This window comes from Chrysochloris asiatica, unplaced genomic scaffold, assembly GCF_000296735.1.
Source record: "Chrysochloris asiatica unplaced genomic scaffold, ChrAsi1.0 scaffold00138, whole genome shotgun sequence".
Taxonomy (NCBI): Eukaryota; Metazoa; Chordata; class Mammalia; order Afrosoricida; family Chrysochloridae; genus Chrysochloris; species Chrysochloris asiatica.
In genome coordinates, this window is record NW_006408656.1 from 8,128,086 (window position 1) to 8,138,532 (window position 10,447).

At 40.1% G+C, this 10,447-nt stretch overlaps 1 pseudogene; it reads right to left on the reverse strand.

The window, feature by feature from the left end:
• Positions 1-6,454: 6,454 nt before the first annotated feature.
• LOC102835992 lies at positions 6,455-7,873 on the reverse strand (annotated as a pseudogene).
• Between the last annotated feature and the right edge of the window lie 2,574 nt (positions 7,874-10,447).

The following is a 10,447-nucleotide window of genomic DNA, read 5'->3' on the forward strand; positions in this document are numbered from 1 at the left end:
AAAAAAAAAAATCACACACACACATACCATTGCCATCGAGTCAATTCCAATTCATAAGATAACTTACAAAGTGGAACTGCCCCACAGGGTTTCCAAGGCTGTAATATTCATGGAAGATTACTGCCACATCATTCACCCACAGATTGGCTGGTGGGTTCAAACTGCTGATCTCAGCAGCTGTTTTTTTAACCACTGAACCACCAGGGATTTGATAACTATGTTGTTGTTCCTAAATGCCGTCGAGTAGATTCCGACCCATAGCAACCCTGTACAGGGTTTCCGAGGAGCAGCTGGTGAGCTTGAACCGCCGACCTTGCAGTTCAAATGGATTTGCAGTCTGGCATATTAACCCACAGCGCCACACCAGGACTATAAACCCCCCAAAAATAAATGCACTGCCACAGAGTCAGCTCTGACTCAAAGTGACCCTATACACAGTTTCTGAGACTGTAAATCTTGATGGGAGCAGACAGCCTATCTTTCTCCCACAAAGAATCTGGTGAATTTGAACCACCAACCTTGTGGTTAGTCCAGTGTTACAGCACCACCAGGGATAACTATGTTGTTGCTGCTCTTGTTAAGTGCCATTCAGTCAGTTCCAGCTCACAGAGACCCTGTATAGGGTGTCTGAGAACAGCTGGTAGGTTCAAACTGCAGACCCTGGGTTAGGAGTCCAGTGCTTATCCAATAGCAATACATCAAGATCCCAGGGATAACTGCTGCCCCTCCATAATCTATTTCATCAGTACCCGTCTCTAAAATCACCACTCCTGACCTTTTAGACTGCTCCCTCTAGCAACCTAACTCCAATAATCCTTAGAACCTATCAGGGCTTAAAAACCACTGATTCTATCCCATTTCAGGTCCCTATTTTCTTTCTCATTTAGCTTAGATTCTAACTTACATCATTATAATCACTTTCTTGTTTTGTTTAGTACTATAGAGTCAGTTGCAACTAATAGGAAACCTGTATAGGGTTTCTGAGGAGCAGCTGGTGGATTTGAATTGCCTACCTTAAGGTCAGCAGCCCAGCACTTAATCCATTCCATTGCCAGAGTTCCTTGACAAAAGAACAGACCTGGTTAAATTCACTTCAAAAAATTCTGTGGCAAAATAGCATTAAAAAACAATGGAATTGTTCTATGACATTTTTGAAGCCCTCTCATACAACTCTGTCAAATTAACTAAATTATTTATGAAACAACTGGAAATTTGAACACTTAACAAGATAGGAGCAGCTGCATTTTAGTGTGTTTTTGGTGAAAGTTTACACAGCAAGTTAAGTTTCCATTTGACAATTTCCACACAAATTGTTTAGTGACAATTCACAATTTGTTAACATTCTCTTTCATTGTGTTCTGGTATTTTTTTGTTGTTGTTGTTCTCTAAAATCACAGAAACCTTAATTAAACAAAAATATTAAAATTTTGCTTCTATTCCCTCTTTTTTTGTCACTTTTTTTAAATTTATTTTATGTACACAAAAACACTCAGGAATATATAATCAGTTAAACAACCCAAGAGCACATTCTGTAAGCCTGCCTCCTGGCCGCCAGCACACAGCCTTTCTCTTTCCATGAGTCTACAGTCCTCAGCTGCTCTATCTCTCTCTGTCATTTTTGCCTCCATCTCTGGTGTTGCTACTTCTCTGGATAGGGTCCCACCTTCTGCTCATGCTATTCTCCATTGGTGGTCCTAGGGTCCTCTGTTAAGATTTACAGCCTCGGAATCCCTGTTCAGGGTCGCTATGAGTTGGAACTGACTCCACGGCACATTACAACAACAACAACTCCCCCTTCATGTTAGAAAACGTCTACCTTTACAGAGTGACAATCACAGTTAGTCATGATAACAGTTACTCATTATTGAATTATAAGACTCTTATCCCTATCTTCTTTCACCAGACCCCTCAAGACAAGATGAAAACTATTCAGTGGGAACTCTACCTTCCTCTGCACTCTGAAACTAAACTTCCTCTTGAAAACTTGCAAGCCAGCCACTTCATGCCTTTATAGACCCCCATTTTAGTTAGCCAATGTCTAAGTTGCCCATTCCTATCAACCCTGTGTACAGAGGAGATATGCTTGTTCCTTGATGTGAAGACTCCTTCCCTCTTAGTTGGTATTTTGAGCTACTTCATCCATAAGTATAGGTCAAGTTCATCAAATTGTAGCAATTTATACTGATGTTTCCTTTATCAAAACCTTTTTATCTTCCTCGATTCGGGTTCTGATCATCAAGCCATGGAAGCTAGGTCATATGGAAACTATCTGCAGGTCTGGGCATTCCTGTGCGTTTCCCCACACTTCATATCAGCTGGACGCTTCACTCTCAACTCTAGCCCTCCATGGCTAGGTCCTTGTCCATGGCTCAGGAGTTCCCAGGTCTCACCATACTTCAGAACAACCAGCCCTTCTTCCTCTTCTCTCTTTCATCTCCAGGTCAATGTTCAGTTTATGGAACATGGTCAAACTCAGCCATAACATCATTGCTGCCTTTCCCTCACTTCCACTCACCAGTAGACCAATGTGGTTGCTAGCAAGCTTACATATGCCTGTTCATGTGTTCCCTTTGAGTTTCAGTCTTGGAGGGGAGGGTTTGTCTTGAAGGGACTTGGTTGCTTGCCTTGATGGCTCCTTGGCAAATGACTTGCTTATTTTTGTAGTAGCCAATCAGACTGCTGTTTTTGTTTTAGATTTTTCCTGATGGTCTTTCTTTCAAGAAGTATCTTCTGTTCCTCAAGCTGCTCCAGGATGGTCTGCATGGCCTTTCAAGTGGGAAGGTCCCATCTCAGAAGGTTCCAGATATGAGGCTCAGGATTCCAACTAAGGTCCTATATACTACAAAGGTTCTGCAAGAAGCCTATTTCACTGGGCAAGGTCTAGAAACCCTATAACTGATGTATTCCAATCAGTTATAGGCTGAAGATGGGCTTACAAGCTTTCTATAATCATATTTCAGGATATTCCTTTCTATCCCATATGTGTCTATTTTACAATAGTAGGCAAAGAAAGCCAATATTCATAATACAGTCAAGGATCTTAACATTATTTCCCCTCTTACCCATTCAGACAATGCCTCAATCCCTGTATCACAGAGCCCTGTTGTTCAAGTTTTAGTATACATCACTATTTACCTCTGTCCCATTTAGCCCATGCAACTCTACCTAAGAGTTCTATCTACCTTGTTCTTCCATCCCCCTTCCCCCTTCTTGTGTATTACCCTCCCCATCACCCAAACTATGATGTGTCTATCCCCCGACACACATGTTCTACCATCTCCTCCCTCCCACCCCTGGTAACCAACAAAGGAATTTTTTTTCCTTTTAGCAATATTTGTCCTTTTGTGACTAATTTCACTCAGCATAATGTTACCAAGGTTCATCCATGTTATGTGGTGACTTGCAGCTTCCTTGTTATTCTTCAAGGTAGCAAAATATTCCATTGCATGTATATACCAAAGTTTGTTTACCCATTCTTCCATTGATGGGCACTTAGGCTGTCTCCATCTTTTTGCTACTGTGAATAGTGCTACGATAAACATTTGTGTACATATTATCTACTTGTGTACTGGTTGGTATTTCTTGTGGATATATATACCAAGTAGAGGAATTTCTGGATCATAAGATATTTCTATTTCCAATTTCTTATGAAGTGCCATACTGTTTTCCAGGGCGGTTGAACCATTTCATATTCCCACCAGCAATGTAGGAGAGTCCCAGTCTCTCCTCATCCTCACCAGCATTTATTGTCCTCTGCTTTTTTGAACTTCGCTGTTATTGCTGGTGTGAGATGGTGTTTCTTTGTTGTTTTGATTTGCATCTCTGTAAGGGCCAATGATCGTGAACATTTCTTCATATGTTTGTTGGCTGCCTGGATGTCTTCCTTGGTGAAGACACTGTGTTCATGTCTTGTGCCCATTTTTTAATTGGGCTGTCTTTTTCTTGTAGAGGTGTTGTAATTTCCTAAATATTTTAGAAATTAGTCCCTTGTCTGATATGTCATTATAAAGGAGTTTTTCCCATTCTCTGGGCTCCCTTTTTACTTTTTTGGTGAAATCTTTTGATGCACATAGGTTTCTAATTTTTAGTATGTCCCAATCATCTATTATGTCTTCTTTTGTTTGTACAATTTTCACATTTGGTAGTCTATGTGTGCCCTGTATTATTGTTGTTGTTGTCAGGTGCCATCAAGTCCATACCGACTCATAGCGACCCTATGCACAACAGAATGAAATATTGCCCAATCCTGGGCCAACCTCACAACTGTTGCCACGCTTGAGCCCATTGATGCTGCCACTTTGCCAATCCATCTTGCTGGTGGTCTTCTTTTTCTCTGACCATCCACCTTACCAAACATGATGATATCCTCTTCCAGCAACTGGTCCCTCCTGACAATATGTCCGAAGTATGAGAAACGAAGTTTGGCCATCCTGGCCTCCAAGGAGCACTCTGGCTGCACTTCTTCCAACACAGATCTGTTGGTTCTTTTGGCAGCCCATTGCACTTTCAATATTCTCCTCCAACACCGTAACTCAAAATCATCAATTCTTAGAGTCCTTAAATGTATCCCTGTTTTTTCACATTTAGGTCTTGAATCCATGTTGAGTTGTTTTTTGTATTATGGTGTGAGATAAAGGTTTTGTTTCAATCTTTTGCATATAGATTACCAATTCTGCCAATAGCATCTGCTGAAGAGACTATCTCCTTCCCCTTCAATATACTTTGGCCCTCTGTCAAAAATGTTGGCTGTATGTGCATAGACTAATTTCTGGATTCTCAACTGTTTCATTTATCTATGTAACTTTCATTGTACCAGTACCAGGCTGTTTTGACCACTGTAGCAAGGCTATAAATCTTTATGAGAGCAGACTGTCACATTTTTCTGGTGAGTTGTAATCACTGACCTTTTTGGTTAGCAGGCCAATACTTAACCCATGGTGTCACCAGGACTCCTTGTCAGGAAAGATGCAAACCAAATCAAACCCACTGACATCAACTCAATTCTGACTAACTCAAGGCCCTACAGTGCGGCACAGAATGGCTCCTTAGGGTTTCCAAGACTAACTTTTTACCACAGCAGAGTCTCATCTTTCTCCCATGGCATAGCTGGTGGGTTTGAATCTCAACAGATTAGCAGCCCAATGCGTAACCTACAGCGCTACCAGGACAATGCATCAGATTCTAGGTAATGTTTATAAAGTATACTTGCATAGTTTCATTACTAACAACTACTGGTGGAAATAGGGAGCCTTGTGACATAATGAGTTATGCACTGGGTTGCTAACCACAGATCAGCAGTTGGAAAAAGATGAAGCCGTCTGCTTCCTTCAATATTTACAGTCACGAAAACCCAAAGGAGCAGTTCTACTCTGCTCTACAGGGTCACAATGACTTGGAATTAACTCAGTGACAGTGGGTGGGTGTGTGAAAGCATAAACTGGTACTTTTTAAAAGCAATTTTATGAACAAAATAACGTTAAAATCCAAAGAATAAAATAAATGTCCATGGGTCCATGACAATGCAAATAAATGAATGAATAAATAAATATATGGGGAGAAGGAACAAATCTGCTTACAGAAAGATTTCAATTAATAATATAAAAGTAATGAAGGAAACAGAAAAGCAAGATTAGCACCACAGGTATAACTGCTGCAAGTAAGATCCACTGATGAATCTAAAACTAATAGGTCCAACTTCAAAGAGAAATGGGATATTTGCATAGCCTCAAAGTATTTTCCAAAATATCATTAATTACTATTGTAGTTTTAACATATGTACAGATTCTCCGATAGTCCTCCTCCAGGAGACAGAGCTTAATTCCCTCTCCCCGTGACTGTGAATTTGACTTCATGACTTGCTTTTAACAAATAAAAGTATAGAAGCAGAAAAACTAATCTTACCGTGACCAAGTGAACAAGGTTAATTAACATTACCAGTATAAGACATGTTGATTATAATTTCTCCCTTTATGTGATGCAACGAGAAGGGCACATCATCTCTGTAGTATTCACCCTCCAAATCCATAAACACAGACAGATCATGAGAAAACCAACCCAAATTGAGGAACATTCTAAATATCTGACCAATACTTTTTCTGTTGACATTTGAAATTCAGATAACTTTATTTAAATAGAAAACACTCTTAATTTAAACACTGTACTTATTTCAGACCCTTTTATTATAAATAGTCTAAGAGTACTTCTATGTAAGGCAGAAATATTTCAAGGTTAACAAGAGCAGATTTGACTTTGGACTTTTATTCTTTAGAAAAATTTTACAGAGTAGAAGAAAAATTAGGTTATTTACAGAAAGTATCTATACATATATACATATTTACAGAAAATATCTACATATTCAAAGGTACAAATTTAGTGATGGAAAGACTTAAGTATGTGGTAGTTTCTCAAGCAGTTCTCAAAGAGCTTTGTTAATTTTCTTGGATTTTAAGTGTGTCTAAGATGCTTCTTCATCCTCAATCTTAGGAGCCAAATAGTACTTAGGTGTCCCATATCAGCAATTTTATACTCTACAAGGGGTGCATCAGCAGACAGACATACTAAGGGTAACTGTAGAAGACAATGGAGTGGCTTTTGTAAAGAAGGTCATTTATCTAAGTGCAAAAGTTAGCTGAGAGCAGACAGGGATGGGCAACTTGGACACTGACTACCCAAAATGGGGGTGGAGGGGACTACAAAGGCAAGAAGTGACTGGCTTAGAAGAGTTCAAGAGGGAACCTAGATCCTGAGGGTGTGGAGGAAGGCAGAATCTCCACTGAGTAGTATCTAATCTGTCTGGGCAGGGCTGATGAAAGGAGATGCAGATACGTTTCTTATGATACAATAGTGAATAATTGTTATCAGGACTGATTGTGAGGGTTGGAAATGTAAAGGTAGACGTTTTGTAGCAAAAGGAGGGGAGTGATTGATTTTGCAGTCTAGGAGTGGAGGTCCCTGGGACCATCAAGGGAGAAGAGCAGAGAGCGGGACCCTACCCAGAGAAGCACTGATGCTAGAGATTGAGGCAGAGACAATGATGTGGAGAAATGGAGCGCCTGGGGACTTTAGACCCAGAGAGGGAGAGGGTCTGTGTGCTGACAACAAGGGTGCAGGCTTGTAGGGTATATACCCTTTGGTTGGTTGATGATGCAGAGAAGGGATTGTAACCATGGCAATGAAACGATATACGATAGGATGAATGTAAAGCTAATGTTCTCCCATGTAAACTATCACATAATTCACAATAAAACATTAAAAAAAAAGTTAGCTGAACTGGTTCATTCATCTCTATGGTAACTGCCTCCTCTTCTTTATCACCATTACTTGTTTGTGACAATTTAATGTTTCCATTTCCAAGTTCACCACCTGCAGAAAATTTCACTCCATCTTCTGCACAGCAAATGACAACAGCATCTCCAATATGAGTGAGATCTCGGCATATAGATATGCAAATTCACCAGAAGGCATCTTTACTACACAGCTGTACTCCTTTTCTGAATTCCAAGTTGTTCAACATCTAAATCCATTAACTTCATTTCATAGTCTAAAACTTTTTCTTGGTTTGGTGCTTCAAATACTAGTGCCAAGGTATCCGCATTATCTTCAGCCCTTAGTGTAATGATGTCTTCACTGCCAACACATTTCAGTATTTTGAACATGCTAATGCTGGTGAGGTTCACACCCATGGCCAGGTTGTGGTCACCGTGGTAGGTGTCAGAAGCCCTCGGAGCACAGAGTGAGCTGCACATGGGAGACATGGGACGAATCCATACTCTGCAGGTTCACGCCACCCAAGCTAATGTCCCAGCAGGCCTCATTGATGAGATGTCTCTAACACTTTCTTCAGGGAACCTTGGACCAAGCATGCCTCGAACATGGTGGCAGAGTCTCAATGACGCAGCTACAGGTGGGTGGAAAGTAGGGAAGTCTAGCTGGCTGAGGCCTCCCGAGGATCGCAGCTTCAGCTGAAGACCAAAGGACCACAACCAGTCTGCTGCGTCTGCAACCATTTAATTCTGACCAATGCTCTTTAAAAGTATCAAGGTTGTCAAAGTCAAGTAAAGGCTAAAAACCATTACATATTGGCGAGTTTTGATGTGGCGCTATATGATAAGTACACAACTTCAAGGTTGGTTTGAACCACAAGGTCAGCAGTTCAAACTCACCAGTCACTCCTTGGAAACCCTATACAGGACAGGGTCACTATGAGTCAGAATCGACTCAATGGCACTTAACAACAACAGACATAATGACTAATTGCGAACTAAATGAGATCCTAGAACATTTCAGGACACAAGTGAAAAAAACTAGGGAAATTCAAATAAAATCTTCAAGCTTAACAATACTGTACCAATGCTAAAAAATTAGTTTTGATAAATGTAGTAGAATTAAAAAAGACATTATCATTAGCAGAAGTTCACATGGGGGCATATGGGAGTTCTCTGTACTACCTCTGCAAAAGTCTCCTATAAATCCAAAATTAGTTCAAAATAAAAAGTTATACCTAGAAAAACTCACAAATATGCACCAAGGAGCACATTTTTAAAAAGTTCATTGAAGCATTGTTAGAAACAATCTATATGTATTCATCAATTAGAAAATGTTTTGTTTTTTTAAAATGGGTTATGTATACTATGGCATGAACACCATACAGAGGTTAAAAGAATAAAGAGACCTGCACTGGTTACCATGAGTCGGGATAAGCTCAACAGCAATAGGTTTGGTTTGGGTTTGGGTTTTTAATATAAAATGACATGAAAAAAAGTTTCGAAGACATACTAAGAACAAGTTCTAGAATAATATACACTGCTTTGTGAAAACAATAATACTCACAAAAATATGTTTTTGTCTAATGTGGTGTGGTGAATTTTCTAATATCTCATCTAGTCATAGTCTGTAAACTCCCATCAAACGTTTCTGTCCTGCTGGGTCTGAGCAAGAGAAGGTGGGAGAAAATACTTAGATGACATGATTCAGTTGTAGATGTCAGCAGAGTTGTAAAAACTTGAAACTCTAGTGTAAGTATAAATGAACCACCTCAGAAGCAGGAGGGGATATCTCACTACTATCAAAGAACAGTCAGGAGTGCAGATGCCAAGATCCCTGAGCACTGAACCTCCTCGACCCAAAGACAGAAAGCTGTGACACTAGAGGAGTACCAAAGGCGCAGCTGCAGCAGAACCAAGAACCAGAGCACAACACACAACAGTGGGCTTCCAAGCCCAAAGAGCAAGTAAAGCTGAGTGACTACGGGCAGGAAGCTTGCTTGTAGAATTGGGGTGCTTTCAGATACTTAAGTGGAGAAGCTACAGTCAAGTGCCTTCAGGATAAGGCTTCTGGTGGTATGTCCTGTGTGGGGCATTTAGCAGCAGCTGACTGGAACTGTGCCCCGAGCACTGTCTGATCCTGTATTGTATGTACCCTGTTACCTTCCCTGATAAACCCCGTAACTCTGAGTATGTTGTCTGAATTCTGTGTGGACACTGCAACAAATTATCAAACCCAGCTAAACAGAGAGGGCTGTGGAAGGAATGGTTGGTGCCATATTTCTAAATATAGGTATGTAAAAGTTAGTAGAGCCATCTAGAAGAGTATACACTAGACTGCTAACAGATTACTTTGGAAAAGAGGAGTTTTATTGGGGACGAGAGTATGATTTGTTAAGGACAAGAACTGAATATCAAGATAAAGGGGATCTTTTGCTTTTCACTCATAGATTCCTATACTGCTTAGAATTTTTTTGACAACATAGTTATTAATTACTTTGCCATAAAACGTGAGAAAAATAAACATTTCATACACCATAAAAACTCTTATATGTTAGAATAACCCTATTAAAAACTAGGCAGAGGACATGAACAGACACTTCACCAAAGAAGATATTCAGATGGCCATAAACATATGAAAAAATGCTCATGATCAGTAGCCATTTATGGTGATGGTGGTGTGCTGTGTAGTCAATTCCGACTCATAGCAACCCTGTATAGTTTCCAAGGCTGCAAATATTTACGGAAGCAGAAAGCCTCATCTTTCTCCTGAAAAATAGCTGGTAGTTTTGAACTGCTGACCCTGAAGTTAGCAGTCCAACTCTTAACCACTACGCTACCAAAGCTCCACTAGCTATTAGAGATGCAGGTCAAAACAACAATAAGATATTATCTCACCCCAGTATTAATAACAAAGTTCAAAAAAACCAGGAAACAAAAAATGCTGTCAAAGGTGTGAAGAGACTGGAACCCTCCTACACTGCTAGTAGGATTGTAAAATGGTGCAATCACATGGAAAATAGTATGATGCATCCCAAAAAAATTGGAAACAGAACAGAAATACCATATGACCCAACAGTTCCTCTACTTGATATATAATCAAGAAATAAGAACCATGACACAAACAAATGTATGCACACCTATTGTGACAGTAGGGAGCTCTGGTAGCGTAGTGGTTACGAATC